We start from the raw sequence: 18,343 nt of genomic DNA, 5'->3' as shown, positions 1-18,343 counted from the left end.
TTTGTCAAATGTATACTTTAAAATGTGCCCAAGTTTTATAAACTCTGTTTTGTTACTACTTCATTTTTTAAATACCAAGAACTTCCAATGATTGGAATTAACTGGACCTTCTCAGGACCTGACCGTGACTTTGGGTGCATCTGTTAGAGTAGAGATGTGAATATGCCCTAATATCATTGCCCTGCTGATATGTAAATTTGGGTAACAACCCAGAGGAAAAGAAAGTAATTATTTCCAGATTAAGATTGGCCAAACACAGACAGAAATAGATTTTGAAAACTCATGGATTTTTTTCCATGAATCCCTTTAATTACTTTTCTTACACGGTATTATTAAATATGGTTTAGAATAGCTCTATCTCCATCTCTGTTCTTTTAGGTTTTCATAAGTGTGGGAGCAGAGAAAAAGGGAATTTAACTTACAATTATTAACAGGCAAGATTTACTTAAGATTGTGTGTTCAAAAATCAAATGACTTTGAATTCTTCAGAGTTTGAGGAGAAGACGCTCATGCAAAGTACAAAGATCCAGAGAGAGATCTGTTAACACTGGGATGGTGCAAAATTTATTTTCACCAGTAGAGTAATCTCCTAGGATGTCAGTAAAACAATTAAGGCTTAATTATCATTTGTTCAACATTTTACCCTGATAGAACCTCTGGTAGGGGAGCATGTTCTTTCCTGACATGACAGAAAAGAAAACTAGTAGTTATGAAATGACGTTTTCAAAGTCACAAAAGTGATAACTAACGTAGCCATGTTTAAGGCCAGGTCCTCTGACTCCAAACTCATGTCTTTTGGAACTACTGTTTAAGAAAACATCACAGAGTTCAAGAAAAGCACCTAAGAATACTCTTAAGACTTTTTTGATCATCTAATTTAAATAACATTTATTTAATGTTATTTGGTCTATAAAAATCTAGAATACAGATTTATTTTTTCTCACGTTCCAAAAAAATCCCTTTGATAGTGTTTGACACGAAATTGAGATTAAGAAAGCGTTAGAAGCTCACATATATATGCACTCCTTGATATTTGCATGTGCTACGTAATCCACTATAGCTGGAGGAAGGAGATGAGGAGTACAATTAATACATAGACATGTTTCTGAAACCAGTAACTAAAAAAATAGAAATATAAACAGAATATTGGAAAAACTAGTATTTTTTTGGTTGTGTGTGTGTGTGTTTAAAAACAGTGGCTTGGCATTTCTCTCTATTGCATATTAGATTTGGATAATATAAAATTACACTTAAATCTGTTTACAATCTCATTTTGGAGTTTATTCCATTTGATAGCTGCCACTAAAGAGTATTTCTTATTTTGCTTATTCAGGATATGCGTATTCTGTATGTAAGACTTTGGTATGTGTGATCCTCATTTCTAAGATTCCATACAAAATGATAAAGGATTCTGTTTTGCAAAACTGAAGTATGAAATAGTAATATCTCTCTTTGTGGTACTCAAGACATCCTGATTTGATAATTTCATTTTGGAAACTTTATTGGGAAATGATCTGAATTTACACAGAAGAGTTAATTTCTTTTTCGAAAATAGGCCTTAAAATGCCGTTGAATTTTATTGGTTTGCTCTGAGAATCACTGCACTGCCCTTCAAGAAATCTGAGCTGAATTGAAAGGACGTACTGCAGTTGCTGTGTCAGAGTCAGAGCCATTTGTCTCACAACATTACACAGTATATATTGAGACTTCAGATACATTTTGCTTGTCTAAAATACAGCTTTTACATTTAAGTCATTTTAATGGCAAGCTAGTATTAAAACTGACGATTGGATCTTCTGATGTGTATTTTATTATTAGTACTTTGCTTGGCATCCAAAATTTGGTTCCCTACAAAGATAGCCCTTGACAGAATGTTATTTGATTATCCAAATCAGTACTCACATTTTTTCAAGAAACCTTGAAGAAAATTAATTTCCTGCACTCTGCCATATCCCATACTCCTAACTTCTTTGAGCTTGAATACTTTTTCTTTACCTTTTCCAAATCTCATAGTTTTTCTTCTCCTCCTGAATGGGATCCATTAAAAGGAGGTGAGTTCACTTAGAGGTCACAGCTTCTGTCTGTTGTCCTGACTTTTCCATAGGAATACACACATGACTGGCCCATGTCTTATTTCCTCAACTGGTGAGGATTTCAGAACTCACATAGAAATAGCTTATGTTTGACACTGAAAATATGATTTTTCAGAGAGTTTATATAAGAATTTTAAAAATGTTATATCCCAAAGTTACAGGTCAACCTGATTTCATAACAACATTTCATGATAGTTATTCTTACATAGACTTTCTCTCCACAATATGGAATAATTTAAGGTTACATTTATTATTACACATGAACTTTGAGTAACCTGTGGCTACTCAACCCAGTGCTCAAGTTGGCAAGCCTCTGGCAACTATATGTTAATATTTGATTGTGGTTATTTCAACAGACTTTATAGTCTTATTCTTTTTTATTACTTGGAGATAATCATAGAGTAGGCATGGAATAGTGAATTTTGGTTTATTTCTGGGCCAAGAGAGAGCATGATTATAATTATATGAGACTATAACTATTCTGTGAACCCACAGCATTAAATCTAGAGATGATACCAGGAGCATTCATTTAGCAAAAATGAGTTTTGTGAACTACTGTGTGCCAGGCACTGTTTTGATGCTGGAAACAGTGCATCAAAGGGAGGCTTAGTGCTTGTATTAAAGAGGTCTCGTGGGGTAAAACAGATAAACACATCAAAGTACCGTGTGTTTACTGCTATAATAAAAATGCTATAGGAATTTGGGGGTTTACCACCCAACTTGGCTTGAGTGTGTCACAGCATTCTATGCAGATGAATGGCACTGTAGAGGTCTGGAAAAGTTTAACGTGAGGAAGAGACTTGTGAAGTAAACAGGGGACAGGTCAGAAAAGGCATTGCATGTTCTGTTAGGAATTTATCCCGGGGAAAAACGGAGAGCATTGACGGGCTTTTTGGAGGGTAATGGCCTTATTAGATCAGATCGGCAGTAATCCAGGAGGAAAACTGGTGACAGGATCTAAGGAAAAGGGATTAGTATGGGGAGGAGAGGATTATCAGGAGAGAGAACAGACCAGACTTGGCTACTGACTGAATGAAGGGAGTGATGGAAATGGAGTACTCAGGGTCAAGAATGGTGTGGACAAATGACGAATGTTTTAACTTTGGTCATATGTGCTATGTTGAAGAATTTTTGCATGGTAAAGATAATTTAATCTTTGTACTTTGATGATCTGAAATACATTTATGTAAAACATAAACATGTTTCTCTCAATTATTTAACAAGTAATGCTCTATACTACTGCATTTACCTATTTGTTACTAGAGGGGACAGATCGAAGCTGCAGATTGGGAAGAGGTGATTAAACAGTGAGAATTATCTATTGGTGAGGCCAGGCTTACATATCAAGGTAGCTGTGCTCTAGGTACAGAATATAGAAGAGAAAGTAGGAAGGTATACCTGTGGGCAAGGAACGTCGGAGGGGCTCCTGAAACAATGAAGCGATTGCTGAAAGCTGGGACAGTTAGTCTTCTATTTCAAAGTCTCAAATGAGAGCTGGTGTCAGTCTCAGCCAAATTCCTTGAAATACTGTCATATATTTCAGAGAGCTGTAAGGAGATCTTTTATTACATCCTTTCAAATCCTGATGTGCCCTCTAGAAGTTGATACTTGTAGTCTTTTTTTCGCCGCAGCAAGCAGACTGCAGAAGACTCTTTTTTTTTTTTTTTTTTTTTTTTTCCATTTCCAAGCAGCTACAAAGTTTACTTTTAAAGTAGAGGTTTACTTTTCTAAGAAATTTTTGAAGGACTCCTGTATGACAGTACAATTTAAACTTTTAAGAACTTCGTAATAGATTCAACTTATAGGACTGTGGGCTGCCAATTTTATTTTATTATTTGGAAAGTCAAACTATCAGTGACTTCTGGTTTGCATATAAATTCTTTTGGGCTCCTTTTGTTTCATTATTGCATGGCCTTTTTAAAATAAAAGAGGTATATGTAAATATCTCTCTTTCTCATTTTTTAATCTCTCCTTTTATCTCTCCCTTTCCCCTTTCCAATTTCAGTTTAGCAAAAAATTACTCTTGGGCTAGTTACATTTAAGGCATTGTGCTAGCCCTGGAAAGACAAAGAACCTAGGAGGATATCTCTAGGGTGAAGGGGTTAGAATCTCTTTGTCCTGGCTTCTCTCTTCTTAACTTTCACCTCTTTCTATTTTGCTTAATTTTTCTTCCTTTTTTTCCTCCTAAATGAAGTATACTTTTGGGTATATGTGAAAATAAAGTGGTCTTTTTTTTTCATTTGGTTTCAAGTACACAAGCACGAATATGTGATAAATAGGCCCATTGAATGTTCCCATTTCAGTATGGCAGCTAGAGGAGGATATGGAATCATATCTTGAGGGAAATACCCATCCTCATATCTTCAGAATTTCAGGGGAAGAGATACTCATATTTCTTTTCTGGGCCACTTTTTTTTCTAAGAGGGAATGCCTTAGACTAGCTCTGACCACACAAAGATATGTTTGCATTTATGATTCTGCTTGCTGGTCAACAAAGTGATGGTGATAAGATTTGACAGAAAATGCCAACAGATACAGAACAAGAGCAAGTTATTTTCAGGTAGGTAAAGGAAAAGCTTACAATAGCACACAATGATTCCACAAGACTGGTGATATTGCAGTGTTCCCAGTGAGAGGACCAACCTGCCCTGGCTTTCCAGGCCCATAAAGAGCCTGATATTGCTGCTTCTGCCCTCTTCTTGAGGTGAGAATCCTATCAACATTTTGGAAAAGCTCCTCTTTCTAGTTTCATGGGGTTTTAAACCTCTGTGGCTCCTCCTGACAATAAAGTTCTGGCTACCTGCCTGATGCAAAGAATTAGGTAACAATTTCAGTATTTCCCTGTCTGTTTACCTGGGTTCTCTTTCCCATGTGGACTATCCCCATTGCAGCGTGAGGCCTTGGGCCTGCCAGAGGTCTAGTCCCACAGATTCCAACTTCTGTTAGTTTTTACAGATGAATGGCACTGCAAAGTCTTGTTATTTGTTTATTCTTGTTTTACACAGTTTAACTTTGCAACTTCAGCTGAATTGTTAAAAAGACTCTAGAGTGAGGAGAGCCAAAGAGTCCATATTAGCTTCCAACCCCAATTTGAACTGCCCACTTAAAGCAATACGTTAAGAAAGATTTCAAGGCTTCATACTGGTTCACTGAGAAAGAGCTCTGGTCCATTATGTATTCCACAGACAAGGGAAGGGAATAATGGCATGCATTCCTGACATTTCCCTTTCCTGGTCTAGCACCATCCTAAATCTTTAAGAGAGAAGAGAGACCTCTTCTGTGGCCCTCCCTTCTCTCTTAAAGGGTGGATGTGATAAGAAATACATCACTTGGGGCATTTCAAGCAAGCACAGAAATGTTTGGTGAAAATAACAGAAGACATGGATCCAGCAGCACTTTCCCTAGCAGGTTTGCCTGTATAATTCCAAAAGAAGTCTCAGCGCATAGCCTTTCCTTGAAGCAAAATGTCTGTCACTGAATGGTAGGATTTGTGGGGTTCTGACAACTCTTGTCTAACAGAAATAAAAATCTCTTTCATCAGCTTGCGGGTAGCCTCTGAAATGTAATGACAGGGGATGTATTCCTGTAGTGTACTAGGAGATTGAGCTCTGCTGTGTAAACAGAATGTAGAATTAAAGAACTCGGACTGAGAACAGACACAAGGGCAAGGGATTTTAATACTATTGTTTCCTAGTTGAGGAAACAAAGGCAACTTAACCAATAAATTATCTTTAATTTCAAGGGGAAAGAGAACCTGTACTTGTTCACTAGTTACTGTAGATTGTTTTATAGATTAGGAAACTGTAGAGAGTTTAAGTATTGTGTTTAACATCACACAGCTAAGTTAGCGCCACGATCAGAATTTGAATCCAACTTTATCTGGTGCCTAAACCTATGTGCCCTTTGCACTTGATCGCATTGTTCTCTTTCATTAGCATTTTTTCCATCCATTCTCCTCCCTATCCCATTCACTTACTGTGTGTGTATCTTACTCTACTGAAATCTGATCTCTTCTACTTTGGACCTTAGTAAGATTCTGATAAACTAATTGATGATTTATATTAATAGTTGATGAAACTCAATGCCTGATGACCTTTATTGTGTACCTACTTTGGGATAGTCTCTAAGGATATAAAAGAAATGTCACCCCTGCCCTGAAAAATTCCAGAGTAGCCCTGTGCTTCCATCTATCTAGTCAACCTGTCACATTTTTGTAAAAAAACTTGTGATAAAATTATTGCTACATTTTTTCATCTTTCCCATGATGGAGGCAAAACAGTGGGTGATTCTTCGGGCTATTTCAAATCGACTTTTTCTATAACACTGTATTTATTTCCCTTCTGTCTCCCTTCTTAAATTAGATATTGAAAATGTTAGCCAGGCATAATAGGTGCACCTGTAATTCCAGCTACTCAAGAGACTGACACAGGAGGATCACTTGAGCCTGAGTTCCAGGCTGCAGTGTGCTATGATCGTGCCTATGATTAGCTACTGCACTCCAGCATGGCTAACATAGTGAGACCTCATCTTTAAACAAACAAACAGACAAACAAAAAAAAAAGAAAGAGAGAAAGAAAGAAAGAAAGAAAGAAAGAAAGAAAGAAAGAAAGAAAGAAAGAAAGAAAGAAAGAAAAGAAAGAAAGAAAGAAAGAAAGAAAGAAAGAAAGAAAGAAAGAAAGAAAGAAAGAGCAAGCCACGTTACTGAGGCTCTCTTTAATTAATAAATGCTTGAAAAGGTCTTTGTAAGCCACAAATAGTTACTAAATAAATTTAAACTATCTACTTCTATGGGTTTGGGCATTTTCCCGCAAGAAACAGTTGAAGATCTTTCCAGTCTCCCAGGCCTGGTAGTCATTAAAACTTAAAGAAGTATAATTGGTGACATGAAATATCCACATCTTATTGTTCCTGGTCAAGCTCAGCAGGCAGGAAAGAGTCAAAAGTCAGGAAGCCTAAAGCTCTGCTTCATTATAAAGAAAGGCCACCACCAGCACTTCTCACATTTCTTTTGGAAAGAATATTTAAGTGTAAGGATATTTTCCCCAGCAATTCCTTGTTATTCATATCAAAATGTTATGTCAAGTTGATTTCCTCTTACCGTGAGGCATCACTTAAAATACCTACCTATAGCTTTGTCCAGTTAGTGGAGAATACTTCATTTGTGGTATTTCTAGGAGTCCAGGATTCTACAGAGAATTTCTTCAGAGTTAAGAACAAGCACTCTACTTCCCCATTTCCCTACATTTCTGTATTAGAGCTGAGTCCTCCTCTCTCTTTTTATCACATGTAGAGAGTTCTTAGGGACTATGAAAGAAATGAGGATCCAGGAGAAGTTGTAAGTTAGATTGCTTTATCTCTCTCTCTCTTTTTTTCTTTTTGACAGAGTCTTGCTCTGTCACACAGTCTGTAGTGCAGTAGCATGATCTCGGCTCACAGCAACCTCTGCATCCCAGGTTCAAGTGATTCTCCTGCTTCAGCCTCCCGAGTAGCTGGGATTACAGGCATGCACCACCATGCCTGGCTAATTTTTGTATTTTTAGTAGAGATGGGGTTTCACCATATTGGCCAAGCTGGTCTCGAACTCCTGACCTCAGGTGATCCACCCACCTCGGCCTCCCAAAATGCAGGGATTACAGGCATGAGCCACTGTGCCCGTTAGATAGCTTTATCTCTTTTACCTTTCAATCTACTATAGAGCTAAAAGAGAAAACAGGACAACTTTTATAAAAATATTAATTACTGCCTGTTAGTTGAAACTCTAAAAATAAGGCACAAATAAGGGACCATTTATACCAACTAAATTGGAAAAATATGTATATTTAAATGGTAATACCTAGGCTAGTTTGATTGCAGTAAAAACATCACACATATCTAGTGGTTCTTAACCCAGAATTGTGCATTAGAACCACCTGGGGAGTTTTTGCAACTTACCAATACCAACCTTCCACCTCAACCTCAAATTCTGAGTAATGGAGTAAAACAAAGGATGCTTTATAAAAGTAATTTTTATAATATCTTTAAATAGCCACACAAAAATGTTTGTGTTTTCAGACCTCACAATCTCACTTGTGGTAAGCTATCTTTAAAAAACTGGAAATTAGGAAAAAGCTGCATGAGAAAAGCTCAGAGTTGTTTATTATTTTTAAAATTTTAAACAGCCTAAATATTGAATGTACAATATAGTAATTTCTATCTCCATCACTCCATACTCACTAATATAACAGCACCTACCTATGCTGGTTTTAAAGTATTTCTAGTGCAGAGTTGACTATGAAATCAGGCATGGTACAGCCTACGTGAAGCAATGTCTATAACTCTAGCGGGACTGGCAAACTCAGGGGCAATTAATATTGATGTAATTGTGGAAATTACGTTAAAAAATAAACACTGCTTGTAAACAACTAGAAGGAAATAGAGAAAAATGAAAATAATTTGGCTTGTTGAGATAATGGCATTGGGTAAGTTATTTTTCTTTCATTTTGAATTCTGTTAACATAATTTTGATGTCCATAAAACATTTTAATAGGAACTATTGGCAGGCTAAAGATGTTTTAGCTTTATTAATTTATCTAAAGATTGAAATGTTGTAACATCAACTGGCCAGACTCAAGTAGCCTAAACCCAGTGTTGTAAGAATCATTAGTCTTTTACTCTCACAAAGTCTCCCTCTCTTCCAGTGAGGTGGGAAAATGGATCATTTTTCCATTACTGGCAAACATTTGTATTAGAACATTGTCTCCCAAGATTAACATTATTCATTTTAAGGAAATAACTAGCGTATGAATTGCATTCTATTAGCTAGTCATTAAGTCAGGAAGTTCTTGCGGAATGATTCAAGGAAAGTCAGATTTGGTTTCGGGGGAGGTTCAGTTAAGATATATTAAAGAAAAAAAAAAAGCCCAGACAATGGCATTTGGCACCTAGAAGAGAAAAGCGACTTGAACTTCAGTTTAACCCTGGGCTTAGCCATCTTTTTGATGATACATTTTCCCCAGGGACCTACACTGCAAAACATCCTTTATCAGAGGACTTTCCCAAACAGAAGCATCTCATCCTTCGGGCCTTTCCCTGAAAACAGTTCAATTCAAATAGGGATTTGTGTGTATCCTGTGCCAGGCAGAGTCACAGTCCCTGGTGTCCTAGACCTTACAATTTGAAATGAAGACTCACTTATTCCATTTCCGCTATTGAGCAATCGGTTTGCCTGGAGAAGCTAATGGTTGCTGGGAGATTATATTATTTTCTCACCTTCCAGTGGTTACATTTAAGTACGGACTTCTCAAGGGAAGCTTCGATGCAACCATCCTCCCCACAGCATTTTTGTTTGTTTGTTTTGTTTTTTTGAGACAGAGTCTCGCTTTTGTTGCCCAGGCTGGAGTGCAATGGCACGATCTCGGCTACTGCAACCTCGGTCTCCCGGGTTCAAGTAATTCTTCTGCCTCAGCCCCCGGAGTAGCTGGGATTACAGGCATGCGCCACCACGCCCAGCTAATTTTGTACTTTTAGTAGAGATGGGTTTCTCCACGTTGGTCAGGCTGGTCTCTAACTCCTGACCTTAGGTGATCAGCCCTACTCGGCCTCTGAAAATGCTGGCATTACAGGCGTGAGCCACCACACCAGGCCTCCACAACATTTCTTACAGTGAAGACATGTTAGGTCAATAGGGGAGAGATTTGCTAACCCAGGAGTCTCTAATATTAAACCCTAAACTCTCCTCAGACTTTATTCCAGACACTTGACACAACTGGGTTGTTCATGCTCAGTTTCTTTCTTACCCTTCCTGATCGTTGGTAGAAGTTTCGGAGGATGAACTGCTTCACAAACACTAATGTGCACACAAATCACCTGGGATCCTGCTAAAAATGCAGATTCTGGTTCATCAGAACTGGGGTGGGGCTTCAGATTCTGCAATTATAATAAGCCTTTTGATGCTGCTGCTTGTGTTATTTATTTCTAGTATCTGCTGAATAGCTTGGGAAATGAGCTAAACCTTGAAGGACAAGGACAGGAAAAAAAATGACACTTTTCCTACAAGAAACAAGACTGGATATCAGTATTCATTGCCCATTCCAGTAATACATGTGATCATTCTAAGCCTGAAATTTGAACTTTTGCTACCATTTTATTTTGCTTTACAGTGATTCTCTTCTTTTCTAATCTCACATAGGATAAAATAAGAATAATTAAGTAATCCTTTATATAGCTTGTATTTTCTAGTATCCTTTTATTTAGAGCTATAGAAGGTATGCAGATTTTCAACTATATTCTGCTAAACTTCTTAAGATTCTAAAATCACTAAATTTTAATAAGTAATATATAATGCTCTCAGCAAGTGTGTGCTTCCTTGAGGAAAAGAGAAACAAAAATATCTTGGTAATAATGTAGCATAAAAATATCCATTTGGAGTGAGAGACTTGATTTTAAGATTGAGCTGTTTTAATCTCATTGTCACTGTGGCCATTTTCTTATCTTCTCCAAGTGTTCTTCCTCATCCATAAAATGGGTATGATAACTATATCAGAGGGTGTTGGAAAGTCAAAAGGAAAACAAATTTGAAATGCTTTGGGAACTGAAGACACTTTAAATAGCTGCTAATTATTAATTATTCATTACATTTTCATGTACCTTGCCTGAAATCACAATGTTTTATTGCATTTCACACACCAATATTTATGAATATTACTAAATGTAAGCATAAGAGACTAAATTTGGAAAAATTCACCTAAACTCACTGTATCTCCAAAAGAAAACAAACTGTTACAATATCCAAAGAGAATCTGTTAAGAAAGCAATCCCCAAACAATAAAATGTACTAATTTTGAAAATAATTGTTTAAGCTATTGCAAGCTCCAGTGCTTTTATAGCTAATATTCTTTTCTCTAGCTTTGCTAAATTTAGTAGTTTATCTCAATTATTAAGTGACAGTAATATGTAAGTATCTAAGAGGTGAAATAAATCTATGTTAACCTTGTATAGAATGGCTTCTAAAACAATGATCAAACTTTATGAGAATGCAAAAATACTCCTTAAATATTGTAATCATCCAGAAACACTGACACACATGTCTAATGAGTCAAAAATATTAATTTCCTTTTTCTCTCCTTCAATATATGTAAATGTTAGCAAGCCTGATGAAAGGTTGAATCAGAGATTAGCTCAAAACTGTCAAGGAGAATATCAAAACGACACCTTCTGGGGCATGTAGGCAAACCAAATACTTAGTGGAGACAGGCTAATTTATCATAGTGCAGTTGCGATGGCAACAACAGTTCTTAGTGCCATGTGACCCAAAGCAGTTTCTGTTGACTGGCTCTAACTGACTGTCAGTTCAGCAAAGGTTCCACTGTTTGCAGTGAAAAGGAAGAGAGAGCATTGATACTTGTTGAAAAGGCATAATAATAATAGTGTATCTCAAACCCTGAAAGCATCCCTTTGTTTCCTCGAAGTTTATTTTTAAGCTGGCTAAAGGGATCCCTCTAATTTTTGTTACACAAAGACCCCTTATTTATTCACAGATTAAATATATGTCCCTCTGTTTACTAAGAATTCTATCTATGCCAATAGAGTTGCAAACAACAAGAATTTAAATCTTTCAAGATAATAATAATGTTTTATTTACAATGCACTAAATTTTTTACATAACTTTTTCTAGTGTATTTCATAAGATCACAAGACATCTGGTTGCATGAAATATAAGCCAGTAACTAAATTTCCTGCATATAATTTTTTCAAATGCAAAAAATGGAGCCTGACAGTGTTCCCCTCTGATGTGAAGAGAGCATGAGATCTTTAAGGAAGGTAGACAATAAGTATTCACTTTATTCTTCTTGTCTCCTTTTCGCTGTTATTTTCATTGATGAGCAAGTAACAACGGCCACGGAGATAGTCACACTCTTTGATTCAACAATTCCACTCTCGGGATTTTATCTTGGGGAAACCTCACTAAAGGAATAGCTCTATGCCATAGAGGAGAAAGAATGAGATTTGGAGTCAGATGTGAATTTCAAATCCTGGTTCTGCCACTTGCTCACTGACTGCCCTTGGGGAAGTATTTTTCCTCCATGAACTTCAAGTTTTCTCATTTGTAAAACAGACTTGAGAGTATCCACCCTGAACGGTGTTCAGGAGCCTTATAAATCATATGTGCTAAGTATCTGGCATATGCCCCATGTATCTACCAGAGCTCTCAGTATGTGGTATTTCTAAGTGCAATATCATCTCTAAAAACACTGGAGAAACAATCGGCATTACTAGAATTAGAAAAATGAGAACAATCAGAAAATGACTTAGTAAACTTTAAAATGAGATGTATCAACAGAATTAAGCATGATCTAACCATTTAAAATTTTGATTAAAAAGATGACTATGGGAGAAATTTTATGATATAACAAAAATAATACTATTACAAAGAGCACAAGTAAAATTATTATAGACTTTATAATATTCTATCACTATATAAAATACACATGTCTGAAGATGGCAACTGGCTGAATGAAAATACTATAGAAATTATGATTACAAGTGATTACTGTGTTAATATTGATCCCTCCTTTAAGGCACTTCACTGTCCTTTCCATTAAAAATATAAGGAAAGAAAACAGTATAGAGGTTGCAGTGGTGAGAGGAACGTCTTCAATGGCTTACACCACCACCAACAGCAACTAGAATGCATTTAAAATCCCTCTTTATCTTCCACTTCAGAATACCCATTCACCGCAAGTCCATGGGAGGCAGAGGCAAAGTTAACTAAATATGGCTCTGCAAACACTTTTATGCATGTTCTTGATATTCCCTGACCAGTACTGCCTCAAGGAAAAAACAGAAAACTATTTATAAGAAAGAATCCCTGTGTGAAAGAATTCTAAATTACACACCAAAGAAAGAGTAAGTGGAAGAAAAGTGGGAGAATGAGAGCAATTTGCAAGATTGATTAAAAGGTATGGTCCACCTTTGGAATGAATTTGTGTTCAAATTTAAGATTTAGATGTTCGATACCCTGGCATGTGGGAATAGCAGCTATAAGTCTTTTCCATAGGACTGGAAGTTCATTATAACCTGGAACTAATGGCCACAGGAACTAAGAGACACAGGATTTTCTAGCTGAGTCTTTTTAAGTTGAGCAGTTCACTGAGGGCCAGGTTCAGTGCTGACAGCCCAGGAAGGAGCCAGGAAGGCAGATAAGAAGGCATTGACAGGGACAGCTGGGTAGGTCTCTCAGTGAATGCTGACATGCTTTCCTCTCTCAACATCCCAGCTAAACTGGCTAGTGTCCAGGTACTATTATCTACTCCGGCAAGGACAGGCCGCATTTCATTTCATGCAAAAAGTATGTCGAGCAGAAGAACTCAGGAACAGCCAAAGAAAAGTGCTTGATTCTTTATTACACTCTTCTTATCTCAACTGCTCTGCTCCTGACTATGAGGTTTCTTAATTTACCAGTCTCTGTTAAAGAGTATTGCTGTTTTAAAGCAGAAAAACATATACTAAAATGAATAAAAATATAGACTGAAAATCCATCTTGTTGGTCTTCATGGAAATTCTGTTAGTCATTGTTAGAGTTCCCTACCTAAGTCAAAATCACACTGCACTGCAGGAAACTTATATGGTGTACTCAAAACAAGGAAATGACATCTAAACTCCAGTCTAGTGTGGTTGCAACTGGCGTCTTCATTAGCAAGTCAAAGTGATCACATGAAATTTGGTTGCTCTGTGCTTCCTTACAATACACAGTTGATATCTGTGGGCTCTGGTTCTGCCTCCCTAGGTACTCCAACAGCCATCTCTCTTTGAGGTCTCACCACTCTCTAGCATGTGGCTGAGTTCCCATTGTTGTTTTCGTGACAGAAGTCTCCCCTCCCCCACATCCTTAAAGAAATCACTCTTGAATCTGAAGGAAGCCTCTGCCCCACTACCACCTCTCACATTCACTTTGCCTCTTCTTCAAAGGGTTTAGGCTTTTGTGAAACAAAAGCCAGCAAGACTTACAGGCTCTGCCTGGTTTGTGGTCAGCCTTATACTTACTCGGAGAAAATGAAGAATGTGAAGCATGGAGGCTACTTGAATGGCAAAAGGGAAAGGAGAAAATAGAGACACACACACACACACACAATGAGCCTTAATGAATATATGTGTGTGTGTATATATACACGTACATATATACATACACACACACACATACACACACACACACGTATATTTGATGAAGACTTACATTGTCAAGCAGCTCTGGGACCAAGTACAAGGTAGAGAATTTGTAGGGTATGTGTGTGGTGGCAGGGGATGGGGTTATTATGTAAAAGTGAAGCCCCAAGGCACAGGGACACTGAAACGAGAAGAGACTAAAACAAGCGTGAATCAATAGAGGCAAAATCACCAGGCTGAGCGGAGTAATCATATGAGTTTCCTGACATAGGCCCTTCACACTAGGTCAGCTCTAAAGATCACTGATTCCTAAATCAACTGTTTCAAGATTTTTGTTTTGACTTTGTGTGGTGGTGTTCCTTAGAAGATGTGCCTGTACTTGAATGGAGCACAAGATTTTATTTTGAATGGCAAATAATCCTTGTGGTTTTTAAAATAATTGCTGCAATTACAAACAGCATTAATTATGATATTATTTTCTTTTTAATCATTTACACCTTCAGTTAGACTTGGGCTCTTAAGATTAGCTGGTTTGGGCAACATATTAACAGGACCAAGATCACAGGCATTGAATATCTTGGGCCGGCTATGCTGACTCTATTTCATGATTATGGATTGTACTTCTAACCTCAGCCCGCAAGTTTTGAAATGCATTCTTCTGGTCTCAAGGGGTATTTTGTAAGAACACATGAACAAATCGATAAAAATCGATTTCCTATTGGAAAAAACTCAAATTTTATGACCTATATCTCATGAGTAACCAGCACCTCTGCATATGAAGAAACATAATTAATTAATTCATTTTCAAATAGAACTGTCTACAAGGATGTCAGGGTAAAACAAATTTACATTAAAAACATTGTTTATTCTTGACAGATCAGTAGTCTGAAGACTATATCTGCAGGCGGAAAATGTACTGCTCTTGAATAATATCCAAGTAAGCTTTTCAACATTTTCCAAGAGCATTTGAGAAGGAAAACATATCCCTTATCAAGGATTATTTGCCTTATAACTAACCAGGTAACTTCTAGAATCATTCTCACCATTGCTGATACAATCTATTCAAAATAATATCATGAAGAAGGCCGATTTTATCTGTCATCTATACAGATACTGTTGTGAGTTAAAGTAAGTTTGCTAGAAATAGTCATGGGAACCCACAGTTTTAGAGGCTCACATTCTATAACTGTTCTTGTCATGGGGTAGTCCCTTATTCAGACATTGAATAGTCTTTTTTTTTTTTTTTTTTTGAAAAACCATGGTACTTATATTTTTGTATTCTTTTATTTTCAAGGATCATGTAGCTTTTTTTCATATTAATACTCGTATGCAAAGCCTATACTAGTCTTTCTTATTATTTTCTAATTTTTATTTTTTTAGATTATAGTAGCATTTTAGGCTGAATCAGGATTGTGTGAGAAAAGTAGCAGGGTTTTTTAGGTCATGGACTTTAATGTGGAGCTCCAAGCAGGCCTTGTCTTTCATTGCAATGGGTTAGCATGAGCATGTCTTACTCCTCCAAGCCTTAGTTTTTAACATTTGTAAAATGTAGGTACTGATCCCCTATATCTTATCTTAGGTTTCTTGTGAGAATGAGATTAGATAAGCATATCATATAAACTAGCATAGTGTTAGCATGTAGCACATACTAAAAGTATGATTATGATGTCTTACTATGATCATCAGATAATGAGGAGTTTAAGTTCAGTTGCCTTTCAGCTACCCTACTATTGCTGAGTTTAATGAGTGACCTCTGATGGAGTACAGAGCTCAAAACACAATTGGCAAAACATTATCTGTGGCATGCTCCAAATATTTTGCTCATTCATTCACTCATTCATTTATTGATCACCATAAGTGGAAGGACTGGACACAAGAATATAAGCTATAGCTTAAGGAAATAGATAGGAGATGCACATTATTGCAATATAGCCTAATTATAATATTTTATATCAAATAATTTAGATACATGTAAAAGATTTTTGGTAAATGTTGTCATAATAATAATTAGGACTACATGAAAGACATTAGATATGGTGCCCTTCCAGAGAGCAATTTCAGTAGAATGACTCTTTTAATGCTATTTTTATTTATTGTAATACCTAAAGAAATACATATTCCAGTGAGGCATACACAAACAACATGAAAATTTCAGATGAGGCCACCTTTTTATAAAAGTGCTTAAATTTGACCACACTGGAATATAGGATGCGTGTTCCAGTTTATCCATAAAGATACCCTAATATTCTGAAGTTAAGGATTCATTGGATCTTGCTGAATACTGACAGCAAATCTAAAATGCCTTAACTAGTACAATTAAAATAAAATAAGAACAAATGAAATTTTCTGGATGGTTTCTTGTGATTGGACCAAACTGTCGAAGGAAGCAGAAAGTAGAAAAGCAGACTTGTTTTATGTAAATGTGGGTGTTTTGTTTTGTTTTGTTTTCCAACTTCAGACTACAATTGCTGAATAAGCTAGTTTCCAGCTTGCTACTCAATCAAGTGAGAATAGCATAGAAAGGGAAGAAGGCACACATTGCTTAAAAACTACTTCTAGCAAGAAAACCTGAATCAGTGCACTCCAAAGTCAAGTTGATAAACTGTATAATGGAAATTAGTGACAAATTTAAATATCTAATTTGCAGAATCTGATTTTGCTTCATTATATGAGAAGGGATTTCATGGATTTTGTAATAAAGGAAGATTACAAAAAGACAATCATCTCTTGGATTACTTTATACTTTCTCTGGATTGATACTTTATCATGGGTATTGGAATCAGTCACATATGAAACTAAACTGACTATAATTTTAGACAAACCTTGTAAGTCTTAGTTATTTCTTTTGTAAAAATGGGAACATTCATATGTATAAAATATTCAATAGTGATTTGCATAACACCAGGAACATAATCAATATTCATTACATATTAGTTTAATTTTGCCTAAATTTTTAATACAGATACTGATACTTTTCTTAAGAAAACAGCAAAACCAGAACTTTGAATACAAAAGTGATTTTACTAAAACAAGAGAAAAGTAAACATACCCTTCTTTGCCTCTACATTTTTCTAAGCCCTGACCTAAAATTGCTCATCCTAAGTCCCCTAGTGATAGTTATATCAATTACTTCCTAGTCAGTAAGATGTCTAAGCCAAAAGTAAGGCAGAAATTCTGGAGAAACTGGCCATCAGCAGACACAGTGTATAAGTGCCTCCATCTGATTGAGAAGTCTCATATCCATGACACGATGAAATTTTATCAACTGAACTTAGGAAGGGAGCTCTGAAATTCTTACAAAGCAACATTGTGAGTGCGCGCGCGTGCGTGTGTGTGTGTTGGCCCTTATCTGGATTTATTGTTGATGAATGGCTTGACTTTAAATCAATAGGCTATGATTTAAACCATTTCACTTCCTTTCAGTTTGTCCATTGGTAAGTTAAACTTTTAAATTCAGTCCCTTGTCTGTAAAACTGCAGCTTATAAGAACACTTACCTCTAAGTCTGTTTTATGAATTAAATGAGATAGTGTATGTAAGATGGTTATCATATTGACACCTATTAAGTATTCAGTCAGTTATAGTACTTGTTCTTATTATTTATTAATAGAAGTAATGTATTCATTTCTTATTAATATCTTCCAAAATTTGAAATTTGTAGTTCTTTAAATGTATTTATGTGAAATCTTAACTGTGCTTACTTAATGCTTCGTTAAGTGTTGCAACATGAAATTACCTCACTATTATTAAGTATCATTACAGTTCTCTGTAGCTTGCTACACATCTACAAAATGTATCAAACACCTGAATTTTAAAATGCATGGAATGGGCCAGGTGCGGTGGCTCACGCCTGTAATCCCAGCACTTTGGGAGGCTGAGGCAGGCGGATCACGAGGTCAGGAGTTCGAGACCAACCTGACCAACATAGTGAAACCCCATCTACTAAAAACACAAAAATTAGCCCCATGTGGCAGCATGTGCCTGTAGTCCCAGCTACTTGGGAGGCTGAGGCAGGAGAATCGCTTGAACCCGGGAGGTGGAAGTTGCAGTGAGCTGAAACCAGGCCATTGCACTCCAGCCTTGGTGACAGTGAGACTCTGTCTCAAAAAA

At 36.5% G+C, this 18,343-nt stretch overlaps 1 protein-coding gene and 1 long non-coding RNA gene across 8 annotated transcripts in view; one reads left to right on the top strand and one right to left on the bottom strand.

Moving 5' to 3' along the window:
• Positions 1 to 18,343, top strand: part of LOC108528500 (neuroligin-1) — a 924,470-nt gene that overhangs the window by 518,243 nt on the left and 387,884 nt on the right. The gene's annotated exons all lie outside the window — the stretch shown is intronic.
• On the bottom strand, positions 10,238 to 14,680 carry LOC108528501 (uncharacterized). Its single transcript, XR_001885172.1, has 3 exons — positions 14,577 to 14,680; positions 12,272 to 12,343; positions 10,238 to 10,605 (listed from the first exon to the last, which is right to left on the bottom strand). It is a non-coding gene; the product is annotated as an uncharacterized LOC108528501 (long non-coding RNA).

This window comes from Rhinopithecus bieti, unplaced genomic scaffold, assembly GCF_001698545.2.
Source record: "Rhinopithecus bieti isolate Rb0 unplaced genomic scaffold, ASM169854v2 scaffold_5007, whole genome shotgun sequence".
In the NCBI taxonomy this organism is placed as follows: Eukaryota; Metazoa; Chordata; class Mammalia; order Primates; family Cercopithecidae; genus Rhinopithecus; species Rhinopithecus bieti.
The sequence above is the reverse complement of the archived record's forward strand: the minus strand, read 5'-3'. Positions and strand labels throughout refer to the sequence as shown.